This window comes from Ptychodera flava, chromosome 17 (genome assembly GCF_041260155.1).
Source record: "Ptychodera flava strain L36383 chromosome 17, AS_Pfla_20210202, whole genome shotgun sequence".
NCBI lineage: Eukaryota > Metazoa > Hemichordata > Enteropneusta > Ptychoderidae > Ptychodera > Ptychodera flava.
In genome coordinates, this window is record NC_091944.1 from 8,764,401 (window position 1) to 8,777,048 (window position 12,648).

Sequence of the window (12,648 nt, forward strand, 5' to 3'; positions counted from 1 at the left end):
CTGTAAAATTCTTTGGGCAACGATTTACGATTGTGCGATATGTCTGTATTTCATTTGGCTGAAAGAAAATAACAAAGTGCACGTTTTCATATGTAATTTATGTTAACCACGATGTGATCACAAAAGCCTGTCTTCTAGATCGATGACAGACAGGCTGTACATTATGCTGACATGTTGACACAGAGTACTCGAGACAGTTGGATTAGAGCCCACAAAGAGAGACTAAGTATTCCTGAATCTGCTCACGAGTTCGTCAACTTTGTGGTTTGAAATTTCTCCTCTCCTATCTAGTGGATGAAACTTTGAAATGATAGTGAACCATCCCGGCTATAAAATGCGATGTTTACATGTCATACAACAATACTACTTTTTATGCATTTTTCTACTCTCTTGAAGAAATTTGTATTCTTTGCTCTCCTAATGCATCTAACAATTTGCTTAATGTACTGAGATGCCAATAATCTAATGCAAATGGATTATGAAGCATTTATTTTTGCTCACGCCATCGAAATTTATGATCAAGTAGCAAAAAGGCTATCTCGGTGATATATGACACGAAAATTTACCTCGAACGAATGACAGCAATTGATTTGTAGTGGGCCGTGTGAAGTATTGTACATGTAAATAAATAACCTTTGGACACTCGTACAAAACGATCAACCGTAAAGAGACCATGTATCGATGGGTTTTCAAAATTTGGCAATGATCTGGTCAAAATTCCAAAGTAACAAATTCTTTACCATTCTATATATATATATATATATATATATATATATATATATATATTATATATATATATATATATATATATATATATATATATATATATATATATATATTATTATATAACTCGTGCACATAACTTAAAGGATACATTTACCTCATGCATTACACACGGACGATGAGAGAGAGAGAGAGAGAGAGAGAGAGAGAGAGAGAGAGAGAGAGAGGGGAGAGAGAGAACAAGTCTGAATTTTGAAGTTATGAACATTATCCAATTACAAAAGCTCCTGTCTAAACTCTTTACTTGCAATTCTCTTGATCAGTGTAGAAGAAGTTTGAAAGACCAAGTCTGTGATTTTTTTGATTTTTTTTTTTTATTTAGTCCATCATCCAACAGGCGTTAGCCCAATTACAGGATGAGGTAAATAACCCACTAACTCCCCCAATGGAGCACTGAGGAGTAAAGTGCCTTGCTCAAGGGCACAACACCGTGCTGGAGTCTCGAACTCACCATCCTCCGACAGTGAGTCCGTTACTCTGGACCTACCGGGTCTTGAACCGGGTCTCAAACTCACCATCCTCTGACAGTGAATCCGTTACCCTAACCACTGGGCCACGGTGCCTTAAATGTCTTGTAAAACAATAGGATTGGTTTTTCGATTTTTTTCTAATGTCAATGAATGGCAAAAGTCCTTCCCCCTCGTTTATACGTGCTTGATGAAATTGTTCGGTTACAAACGCGATACCATTGAGTTTAGTTTAAGAATAACCCGTGTCGTCAAATTTGTCAAATACTTTATTTGATGGCAACAGTTTTGTGTGCGAACCAAGTCAGTTAACTGATGACAGTGAATGATAACAGCTGACATACTAATGGCTGACAGTACATTCAGGCTGATTAGTGATAGCGTTGACTCCGCAGCCATCGACTACCTCAAATTGTCAATCAATTCAAATTTATATGCCATCAACAGCTTCAAGTGATTCATTGTCCTACGACAGTGTCTTTGGTTGATTGCTGTATGAGGTCTGGTCTGCTGAGACAGCAATTTGCTGAGACAAACGTCAAATAACTTAAAAACAAGCGTAGATAGCATTATTGGTATTCAATTCTTAGTACATCAGATTGACAGATGCTTTTAGATAAGCACCTATACATCACGCCGTGGTCTAAACTTGATTTATTAAGAATATAACCCCTCTTACATCCGGTTGTAATTTTGATCAAGACATACTAAACGGACATGGGGATTGAAGGTGGTTGATAGCATGTGAGATATCGTCATTGAATAAATGCAAGATTTCATCAAGGTCATGGACGCTGTCTGTATGAAGATGCTTTAAATTTACGGTTAACTGACCACGATACACGTATCTGCCGCCCTAAGTGCTATTAGGTTTGAATTTGAATCAATTTCAAATGATACGAGGTGGCATTAAATGATTGACAGTGCATCAGGACTGATTTATCGACTAAGATTATCTTCAGTGATTCGCCCATTAAATCTTTCTATGTCGAGATATCCCTCGTAGATAGGTCTGTTCCTGTCTGACTGATTTAGTTGTCGTGTGATTGTACACTTTGTAATAAAACGATTGACATCACTACAATACGACGTATAATGAAATCCATCAACCTGGAACAAACAGTTTGAGGACACTAGATACGCAGCCATTAATATTGATACCGACTCTGCCATTAGTTCTTTGATTTATCAGAAAGAAAGTGTGTAAATCAATCAAAGAAAATTATTTCATTAATGGAAATGTTAAAACATTCTCAAATTCTGTGAAGATGATCCCGAAGACTTATGATGAATCCTTCTAGATATAATAATGTAACCATGTTGAATTGCATGTGACGGCGTATGTCCGTACAGATCTATTTGAATCAAGGCAGTTCGGTGAGCCAAGTGTCAAGGACATAATAACTATCGAAAGTTATGAAATATGTTATTTGTACTCTTGATAATATATATATATATATATATATATATATATATATATATTATATACATATATATATGTGTGTGTGTGTGTGTGTGTGTGTGTGTGTGTGTGTGTGCTAACACTATGTCTACACAAAATACAGTATTCGTACCATTGAAGGTAACTCTCTCCTTACTGCTGTGTCGAAGAACGAAAATGATATACGATGGATTACTGGAATTGGATATAAATTGATTAACGACCTATGCGGACAATGCGTATCAGGCAAAGACGAAATACAAGTAAAATATCATGTTATCTACCGACAGTCACATAGTGACATTTTTCTATAGGATTTCATGAAAATAAAGTTAAAATATTGTTAAAGACAGTGCTCACACAGAGGGACTAGAGAAAATTACAAAGTTTAATATGAAATCAATAAATGAAAATAAATCACAAATGATTGACATAATCAAATCTACATTTGTCTCCACATCACGCCATTATGTCAGTATAATTTCAAGTAGGCACATTTATAAACGAAATGTAAACGTTACTCACATGGCAAAATTAGACTAGACAGATATCTTTATGATGATTTACTCCTCGCTGATTGACTCCAATCTATCGACCTTATCTTGAAATGTTCATTATATTCAAATTACTTGTTTGGCTAAACTGCTCGAGAGATACATTCATCAATGTGTTGTAAGTATGTCGACCAATAAGATGTCAAAAAGTAGACGAGGAACATTTTTACGAGTAGAGTCGGTTTACTGTGAGGCGTTTGAGACGAAAAGCATATCGACAGTTTGCTGATTATTAAATTAAAATGTTTTTACTTCGGTTGTAGAAGGATACGAAATGTGCCCTTGGCAGACCTCTGCAATATTTTAATGCATTTTCGGCCATTGTAGCTACAAAGTACCACACGCCAAAGTCTCAAAGAGACTTTTTCTGTGCACCAGCCAATTCATTTTACACTGAAAGTTCAAAGCTGACTTCAGAACATTTTTAAAAATCTGACTTGTATTCCATGCTCAACCTGTGGGTCGTTCGAGTATAAGACCACCACGAATTCCTGGCACGCAAAGCGTCCGTACAACGTGCCTCAACGGCCGAGAAATGGTCAACACTAGGTCGTTTATAAACACCGATGTAATCTGTTAGAGTACTAAATACATTCATGAATCGTTATGTTTGTTAAACTAATCAATTTGAAGGATAGAAAAGAGCGGAGAAATATCCGTTGAGTTCTTGGTTCTGGTTTGGATATTAATGGCAGTAAGATCATCTCGATGGTGAAAGATAGATGCCGCGAAATTTGTTCAAAATTCGTTTGCACCTGTACAAACATTCGTCCTTGTGATGAGATGATGTACAACTTGACATCAAAGAACGACCACATTTGATTTTACTTAAACGGTACATTTGATGGTAACTTCCAAATGATTTAAATCTGAAAAAAGATATACAAGGTATACGAGACGACTCTGGAGTCTAAAGTGCGTTGGAATTTACTTGTTGTCACTGTTATCTAAATCATAGCATGCACCTGGTTATTACACCTAAAGTCCCTTGAAATCTGTAGTTCTACGTTTTCTTTTTTAACTTTTTCACTGTTTGATATTTAGTTTTGGCTGGAATTTCTCTAAATTAATTGTTTTATTCATTTTCGACTCAAAAGTGTTATACCAACTTAAGATAGGCTCGCGATTTATAGAATAATCCTCTCTATGCATGGCAATATTTATCTTTGCCCGAGCCTTATTAAAGTGTCTTTCCTTGGCAATGGTATAACTTGCAATATTAAGACCACATGGGAATTCTGGTATCATGTCAATTCCCGTACGTATCCTGTTCGTGTTGTGTAATTCAAATCAGTACGCTAATGAAAGGAAAAATCATTTCGTCTACGATTGGAAAAGCGCGTCCACCTTATCAGACCTTTCGGCTGCATTGTTTTGTGATAACGTGATACCGTTTTGTTACTATACAGGAAAAGGTAAAATATATGTGTCATGCTATATCTGCACACATATATTAGTGCATGGTCTGAGGTACATAGCATTGTATGCGGACACAGACAGCGTGAATGTGAGTGATGAAAAACACTAACACATATTTTACGAATATTACATATAGGGTATCAATGATAGTTGGTTGAGTTGAATCTATTCCGATTAAAAAAGCTAAATTGTGTCAAAAAGCCCCTAAGTCTGTTTCAGTTCATTCGGAGTTTGCTGTTCTAGATAAGTCATTGTCATTTGATTGCATCATCGTCGTATCATCATAGAAAGTCTTGTCAGCTGACGTATGGGGATAGGATGTCATACATGTAAATTTACATTTTGTCACTTCCGTTTTTACACGCTGCATCAAGCATTGTTCGTTTTAGTTTTATCAGTTTATCACTCCACATTTACACTGTCTTCTCCGTTTTTACACATTGTATCTACTTCTTTACAATCAATTTACACTGTGTTTTTATCATCTCGTTTTCATATTTTAGACCCTGAAGAAGACCTGTATGTGGTCGAAACGTTGGTAAAATAAAGTTTTTAACCGTAGATAGAGGGACTAGATCTTTTCAAACATGGACGACAGGATTGATTTTCTAGATAAGCTTTTTCAGGGTATTTAATCAGTTTTGTGTTTGAGTTTGAAAGCAATTGTCATACGCTGAAATGGGCAAGTCAAATCTAAAATAACACAGCCTCGATTTGAATCAATGATACTAAATTATCTCTAATTGACAGATGATCCAAATCTAGATTTATCATAATGTCATGCCGTGGTTTAAAGCAATGTTTTCTTCAGGATATAACCTCCTCCATGTGTCTGTCAATTTTTATCACACCGTAAAGAGCAGACACGGTGATTTTAGTTGATAGTCATCGAATCAAAGTACGGTTATCATATATTAAAGGCGACAAAAAATTGGCAAAAAACTGGACTGTGGCTGTCTCGTATTAGAGATTAAATGTTAATAGTTGGAATTCAATAAAGATACTCAAAGGACAAGTTATTAGTAGAGTTATATCTGAACAGAGTTAAGTGAGATAGAGATCAACGAGCTGGAAAATGAATTACAGTTGTCTAAAACATTTGAATGTTGATCTGTCAGATGATTGACAAGCTAGAGCTGATTTATAACTTTCGATAAGAAGATTTTAGTCATGTGCATGTCGAGATATACAGAGAACCTTCTTGTCAGTCTGGTTTTGACAGACAAATAGTTAAAAGATACCCTCATTATCTGATCGTAAACTTTAATGTTATAATGATTGATACACGTCAATATGACATGCAGACAAATCAATTATCCGTAAAACAAAACTTTAGGATAATAAATAAGCAAAAATTGACGCTAAATTAACACCGTCTTTTGAACCCAATATTTCAACGATAGAATTTAATTGACCATGATTGAAGCTGTTCTTTGGAAATCTTGTCAGCTGCCGTTTAGAGATAGGATGTCAAAAATGCACCATAGGATAGGTTTTCTAGATTTGCTTATATCAGAGTATTTAATCAGTTTTGTGTTTGAGTTTGAAAGCAGTTGCCAAACGCTGAAATGGACAAGTCAAATCTAGAATACCACAGCTTCGATTTGAATCATTGATACTAAATTATCTCTGATTGACAGATGATCCAAATGTACATTTATCATGATATCACGACACGTTTTAAAGCAATGTTTTCATAAAGATAAGCCCCTCCATGTCTCGTTCCATTATTTATCACACTGTACAAAACACACACGGTGAGTTTAGTTGACAGGTACCGATTGAAATATTGTCACCGAATCAAAGTACGGCTATCATATATTAAAGACGACAAAACTACTGGAATTTCTTATTATTACTGCCTCGTATCGGAGATAATGACAATAATTGGCATTCTGTGAAGATACTCAAAAGATAAGTCAAAGATATATCTGACTAGTGTTAATATCTGAACAGTTGTCTAAAAAGACATTTAAATGTTAACGTTGATCCGTCAGATGATTGGCAACCTTTAGTTGATTTATAACTTTTGATAAGAAGATTTTTGTCATGTATATGTTGAGATATACAGAGAGCCCCTCTTGTCAGTCCGTATCGACAGGCACATGTGAAAAGATACCCTTATTATCTGATCGTAAACTTTAATCATACTACATGATATAAAAAAAAACAAAAACGATGTTATAGTGATTGACACCACACTTCAATATGAAGTACAGACAAATCAATTATCCATAAAACACTAATAGTATAATAAATAAGCAGAAATTGACTTTAAATTAACACCGCCTTTTGACGCCAATATTTAAATAATATGATTTAATTGGCCATGATTGAAGCTGTTTATTGGAAGTCTTTTCAGTTGATGTGCAGGGATAGCATGTCAAAAATACACGATGGGATTTGTTTTCTACATTTGCTTACACCAGGATATTCAATCAGTTTTGGGTTTGAGTTTGAAAGCAGTTGCCAAACACTGAAATGGACAAGTCAAATCTAGATAAATTAGCATAGCCTCGATTCGAATCAATGACACTTAATTATCTCTGATTGACAGTTATCACGATATCAAATCATGGTTTAATGCAATGTTTTCCTTTAAGATAAGCACCATCATGTGTCTCATTTTAAGTATTTATCACACGTGACACACCGTGCGAATCAGACACAGTGATTTAGTTGGCAGGTACCGGTTGAAATATTGTCATCAAATCAAAATAGGCTATCATATATAACGAAAAAACTGGAATTTTACGATCATTACTGCCTCGTATGGGAAGATAAGTGTAAAAGTGGAATTTTGCAAAGATACTCAATGAAAAAGTCAAATATATCTTACTAAGTTAATATCCGATAGAGCAATGAGTTTGAAATTGAATTGTAATCGTCTAAAAAGACATTTAAATGCTGATCCGTCAGATGATTGACAACCTATAGTTGATTTATAATTTTGATAAGATTTTAGTCATTCATATGTCGAGATATAGACAGGTAACCCTCTTGTTAGTCTGGTATTGACAGTTCTATTGTGAAAACAAACCCTTATCATCTCATCGTCAACTTTAATCACAATATATGATATAAAAAGAATAACGATGTTATTATGATTGATGCCACACGTCAATATGACGTGCAGACAAATCAAATATCCTGAAAACACCATTTTAGGATGATAAATAAGCAACAATTGACGTTAAATGAACACAGTCTTTTGACGCCTTTCAATGGTAGCATTTAATTGGTCATTGAAGCTGTCTCGTGACCATAGACTTTGGGACATTCAGAATTCATGAAAGGTGATCCATGAGAAACATACAATGTTGATATCTTCAAATATACGTGCTTCCATGATTCACAGGGAATGGTCTGTACGGTAAAGCCAATGTCATGGCGTACACATTACATGGTGCATAGAGATAGTCTGTAATAGACCCATTAGAATCAAAGCACATCTATATGACGAGCTTCGAGGGCTCAGATTTTATTATAAGATAAGTGTTAGTGGATCTTTTATCGCTGAAAGATTCTAATCCAGTGTATACGTTAAGATGTGTTAACGGCGTATCTAGACAACATACAGCGATAGCACCATTGTAATACTTCCTTGCCTGATTCAAATCTTCGCGCAAAACATTACAATGTACAAAATATGCCTTTGCAACTGGTACCAGGTCAAATATTTGGTGCTATGGTAGAGTGTGTTGTATATTAAACCCATAGTGCATAGACTTTGCCGTGATTGTGGAAAATTGAGTGGAAACCCTTTTTACTTTGACCATTTTAGAGACAGATGGACGAAATAAACTCAGTGAGTTTTCAATCATATAAATTAAGGCAATCAAGATTGAATTATTGAAACACTGTCTATAAATCTTATGTGATTGACATGATCAGATCTATATCTGTTGGTATATTACGTCATCGTCTCTATAAAGTTTTTAGAAGATCCTGCCGTGTACATGTAATAGTTCCTCGCACGACAAAAAAGATAGCATATCTTTACGGTGATTATCACCTCATCCATTATTTGTAATCGATCGATGCTATCTTGACATGTTAATTGTATTCAATTTATATTGTTGAAATTATCTGGAGATATATTTTATTTTTTGAAAATTCGCACGACACTTTGACAGATTTCGAGACGTTGAAGACTGCATTTTTCTAAAATTTCTAAAATTAGAATATGATGGTGTCGTGATTGCCAGACTGTACGAAAAGTGTCGCCATGTACACACTACGCAGTTGAGAGCAATCCTGGACTTTCTTGAACGTGGAGATAGAATGCCACTTTGGCAGAATTAATCAAAATGCTCACATTCACTTTACATCGAGAAAAACGGAGAAATTTTTAATGCAAAGCTAAGCAGCGAAATATTTCTGGGTCGCATACGTAGAGAAGGCAAAATCACATATACTTTGTAGAAACAGTACGTAAGAAGATTCTGTCGATAAACCATATCATGATTTATAACATGCCTCGATGTGAGTGCAAATCAGTGTATTGACTTGAATAGGAACATCCGGGGAGTTAGCGGGCCGGTGAACGATGTACTGACCGGTTTCCATAGTTACCCTGTCAAGTGAAGCCTTTCGACGTTTTCGACTTCAAAGTAGATGCTTAACACTACATGTAAAATATCCATGCGCGTACTTCTATTTTGATCTTCGTTAAAATGTATTTGATGTCGGTCGATAATGGTAAAATTGTTTGGAAATGCCCTGCACTAACTAAATGTTACATATCATTAACTTTAAGAGGCAGGTAATGACAATATTATTGCCTGAATACATGGTTTTATGTGCCCTCGCAGCAGGGGAGAATTTGCCCTCCTGGCGTCGGGTAAATTGTCACCTGCTCGCGCACATAAACCCATATTTCAGGCAATAATATATAATATCGTGATACAGTATTACTAAAAGACCAGTAATTTCTGATAATTTATTCACAGGTTTTCTTATATGTCAACGACAGTTTTTGGTCTTTCCTTAAAGTATATTGAGATACACAGTTACTAGTCATCTCAACCTCTGTGTGTGTCTATCTATCTATCTATCTATCTATCTATCTATCTATCTATCTATCTATATATATATATATATATATATATATATATATATATATATATATATATATATATATATATATATATATATATATATATATATATATATATATATATATATATATATATATATATATATATATATATATATATATATATATATATATACATTATTGCCTGAATACATGGGTTTAGGTGCCCGAGAGCAGGTGACAATTTGTTTGACGCAAGGAGGGCAAATTATCTCCTACTGCAAGGGCACATAAGCCCATGTGTATTCAGGCAATAATATTTCTATTACATGCCTCTTCACAGTTAATGCTATATGGCATTTAATTACATGCAGGGCATTTTAAAACAATTGACCATTATCGACCAGCATCAAAAAGATTTTAACGAAAATCAAAATAGCAGTGCGCGCATGGATATTTTACATCTAGCATTAAGTCGAAATCATCGAAAGGCTTCACTGGCCCGGGTAACCACGGAAACGGGTCAGTACATCGTTCACCTGCCCGCTTACATCCCGGATGTTCCTATTCAAATCAATGCACTGATTGCATTAACCTCGAGGCATGTAATAAATAAGTATATATATATATATATATATATATATATATATATATAATATATATATATATATATATATACACACAACTGAGTTGATCAGGATAATCTAAAATATTACATTTCCACTACAAATTTGTTTCGTATAGGCTGCAGAGCCGCCTACACTCATCGGGTGGCTGTGATCGACTGAAACTTTGGGCGGGAATGATTTCTTTTGTTTTGTTTTTGTTGGCACCTGTTTGTTGCAAATGGTTGAATAATTAGTGACTGCACAGGAGGAATTTTCTCCTGTGTCTGCAGGTCGATACTAATTCGTTTCTATTGTTGAGGGAGCACATTTCTGGATATCTGAGGAGTATGAATTTCTCGTGGAGGCACAGATTGCATTTTTTTGTGACGTTGGAGTATGGATTGCATTGCTTTATTATTTTCCAGTCAATCCTGTATTCTGTCTTTGCATCTTTCAGTGACCAGATGTGCTTGCTCAGTTCGGTGCTGTTTCTGTATTTTGTGTTGCGGAATGATAGCATGTGGTTATTATATCTTGTTTTGAATGGAGTCTCCGTCAGGCCGATGTATGTTGCGTGTGTATTGTTGTCTTCTCTGGTGACCGTTGCTTGGTAAACCACGCCCTCGGTGAGGCATTTTCCCATTTGCAACAAACAGGTGCCAACAAAAACAAAACAAAAGAAATCATTCCCGCCCAAAGTTTCAGTCGATCACAGCCACCCGATGAGTGTAGGCGGCTCTGCAGCCTATACGAAACAAATTTGTAGTGGAAATGTAATATTTTAGATTATCCTGATCAACTCAGTTGTGTATTTAGCTCTACTCTAGTATTGAGCACTCTACTCCAGCTGATCTTGAACTAAACAAGTATATATATATATATATATATATATATATATATATATATATATATATATATATATATATATATATATATATATTTATATATATATAATGTAAACAGCACTGTTCTCGTTGACGATTGGATTCTGGTCTTGTATTAAAATGTAAATGATAACAATGCATTTTCATGTATAAACGCTTTGTTGATAAATTTAATAGTGGGTGTTTCATCATACGTTGGGGAGTACTTGCAATTAGCCATTTTAGACTTTGAATTGGTACATGATGGAAGCCATGGCCTTTATAGAAATTTCCCGGCAACCTCAGTCTATTTATCTTTGCCCCTGTCGCATTAAAATTCCTTCACGGTTTGCACTATTTCGACCACAGGGGAATTTTTGACAAAGTTCCGAAACGAGTAGGTGCTATTTGAATGCAGCCAATGTCTTGAAATTCAAATCAATATGTCGATGGCTAGAGTAAGACTGGAACGTAGATTTTAATGTCAGAAATCATTAGAAACGTCTTGCATGGTGTCATCGATAGCTATGGCAATTTTATTTCAGTGAACAAACGGTAACTACCTCATCAAACTTACAGAAACGTTATAATTGTGTTGTCAAGCTTGAAACAGTAACAGTGGCATGTTGGAGGTCTGAAAGCTGTATGTTGTTGAAATGTCTGTGTTCAATCTGTACGTATGTTCACATGGGTATGAGTGTGCGAAACTGCTTGGGCAACTTCCTTGTAAAGCAGGAAAATTGATATTTAGCTGATGTCATGGCAACATTGAGAATATTGCCAAATAAGTAACAGATATGAATGAAAGGTATTTCATGGTTTTCAAATAAGAGATTGCCAATACATTTGTGACTCTGACCGTGTAGAAATTATGACTTCTTTGCAGTGAATGACAAACAATTGTCTGTGTTCTTCATTTACTTGATTACTAACTGATCGTCACCATTATGCACAAATCCATTTATAGCTATCACGTTTTGACTGCTAATGTGTTCAAACGACTTTTACTTTGGGAAATACACCTCTGAAACAGAACAGAAAGTTTGAACATTTTAACTTCAAGGAAAGATAATGTGCCCTGAAATGCAAGTGAGTTTCTTTTGTGATCGAATCCAATGTCTTTCAAACCAAACGATTAAGTTTCGTCTCTTTCTTATAAGGACCGTCACACAGACATTTTTCACGCTGAATTTGTTCAATTTATAGGCACGCAAACCAATATGGCATCTGTTCATAATAGCATTTTACATTATGATAGATGTATGCCGCTTAGTTTCTTTACCATTTTATCACCATACAATGTACAAGGACAACAAAATATCGTCCGCAATATGTTAGTCAAATTAGTTTCGAAACTAGACAACAGTTTTTTGGACAATTATATGTGATACCTTCTTCGTCTAGAACGCTGAAGAAAATTTAGATAACATCTTCTTCTTTCCGTGTTTTAATCGGCAAAACGATTCATTAGTGGT